The following is a 2,233-nucleotide window of genomic DNA, read 5'->3' on the forward strand; positions in this document are numbered from 1 at the left end:
CCCCGGCTCTTTTGTTTTTTGACACAAGTCTTTAACTCATTATATGGAACAGGTTGGCCTTGAACTTATGATCTTCCTACCTTAGCTTCCTAAAGGCTGGGATTAGAGTCACACAGGCCATGCCATCCGGCTTTTAACTTTTTAAACTTTGCCACGATTGAATTTATCCATTAAAGGTGCTTCATCTGTAATACCAAACTAAAATGCTCACCAATGTGATCTTAGGTTTTATTCTATTCTCTTAGGTCATCAGAAAAAGGAAAGCATTTATTCTTAACCGTAATACTTTATTATGCATTTCTGGTGGACAAAACAAATACCTTATGTATTCTGTAACAGGAAATTATTAATGTAATTATTTCAAATGTCTGTTTTTCACTTTTGTTTTCAGACAGGGTCTCACTATGTAGCCCAAGCTGGCCTCAAATTCATGATGATCCTCCTGCCTCAGCCTCTTGAGTGCTGGGATTTAAGACGTTCATCACCATACCCAGCTTAAATGCCTGTTTTCATAATATTGAATTACATCCCACGCACAGTAACTCTTCTCAAGCTCTGTGAAAGTGAAACACTTAACAAAAGTTAGATATTTAAAGTTTGTTTCCTAATTCAATGCTGCACCTCAAAATACTGATGACTTTTAAATGGTGTCAAAAACTAAAGTCTCCAAATGTTAAGCTACTGTTTGCAGTGTTTGGTTTTAATAAGCTACCTAAATCAAACAGGACAAGTGAGCTTCCCAGTAAGACCCCAACTCATGAACGAGTTCCACTCTGGATCATAAATTCAAGCGAGTGAGTCTTGCACACCTTTGACACCAATATACAATGTACCCGAAGCGTGGTGGTATAAACCTGTAATCCCAGCCCTTGGGAGGCTGAAACTGGAGGACCCAGCACTCCAGAGGCTGAGGCAGAACTGCTCAGTTTGAGGTCAGTCTGAACTACACAGTGAGTTCAAGGCCAGCCTGAACTACTTAACCTGTCTCAAAGAACAAACAAAAAAAATCAAGTTTTTCCTCTTGCTTCTTCTTGGGCTGACTGAGCACTGTACTACCCTATACTACCACACTGTACAGAACGCACACAGCAGCACAACTGTGACCACAGCCAGCAGACACATGAACTACTGCTTCAGTGTTAGTAACTCAAGGTCCATTCGTATCAATGTCAAAGTTGGCAACTCTGATCTTTGTTAAATCTGGGACTTAATTCCACAGTAAGCCCAGCGCAGTTTTCTGGCCTAAAACGAAGTTATAAAGAAAATCAAATTAAGGGAAACAAAATCAGAAAAGTGTATTTGTAATAATCTAAAACTCTCCCTTTTCATGAAATGACAATTTTACACAAGGGGCCTGGGGATTTAGCTCAGCGGCAAAGCACCTGCCTGGCAAGTGTAAGGTCGTGAGTTCGGTTCCCGGTACCGGAGAAAAACTAAAAAAAAAAAAAAAAAACAATTTTACACAAGAATTTATTGTTTCTGTTTTGAGACAGGGCCTAGCTGTGTAGTTTTAGGCTGACCTTGAATTCACTCACCCTCAGTGATCCTCCTGCCTCAGCTTCTGGAGTGCTGGGCTAACGGGCATGGAACACCACGCCTGGCAAATTTTATGTTTTAATTATGCAGTAGCTCGCCCCTGTAGGAATCTAGTACACTGCCTATTTACCTATGTAGTTTGTTAAAATTCATCAGTAGAGGCAAATTTTATTAACTTTCAGGGACAATGCAAAAACAAAACGACTGAAAAGGTCTTGTAGTTCACACAATAAAAATTTATTCATATACTCTTACAAAGACACACAAAACATCACCAAAGTGACTCCAAGCCCTTGTTACACTTCTGTGTTTACACATTCACCGACACTGCGTAATTCCCAACACTTGCTATGGCAATGCACCGGCACTCACCCAGGGCCAAAATCATTTAAATACCTTCTTTAAAAGATAGGGCTTAGAACACATAGTTAATAATCAGTTTTAATAAACAGCATTCATCGACCAAAACACGGTGTTTGAAATGTGCGTTCCCCTGGGGAACAAAGCTGTAAGTTCGAAGATTTATTGGAGACCGTAACTGATGAAGGAAAACAAACTTGTTATTAAAAAAACCAAATCATGCGTAGGAGAAAAATCCGGTACCCAAAGGGTAGCGCGGGGCCCACGAACGACGCGAGTCGCCGAACCGGAGGCGCGCGGCACCCTCCGCCTGCGCGCCCGGCGCGGGGCCTCCAGG

This window comes from Chinchilla lanigera, unplaced genomic scaffold, assembly GCF_000276665.1.
Source record: "Chinchilla lanigera isolate Chin_1 unplaced genomic scaffold, ChiLan1.0 scaffold00061, whole genome shotgun sequence".
Lineage (NCBI taxonomy): Eukaryota > Metazoa > Chordata > Mammalia > Rodentia > Chinchillidae > Chinchilla > Chinchilla lanigera.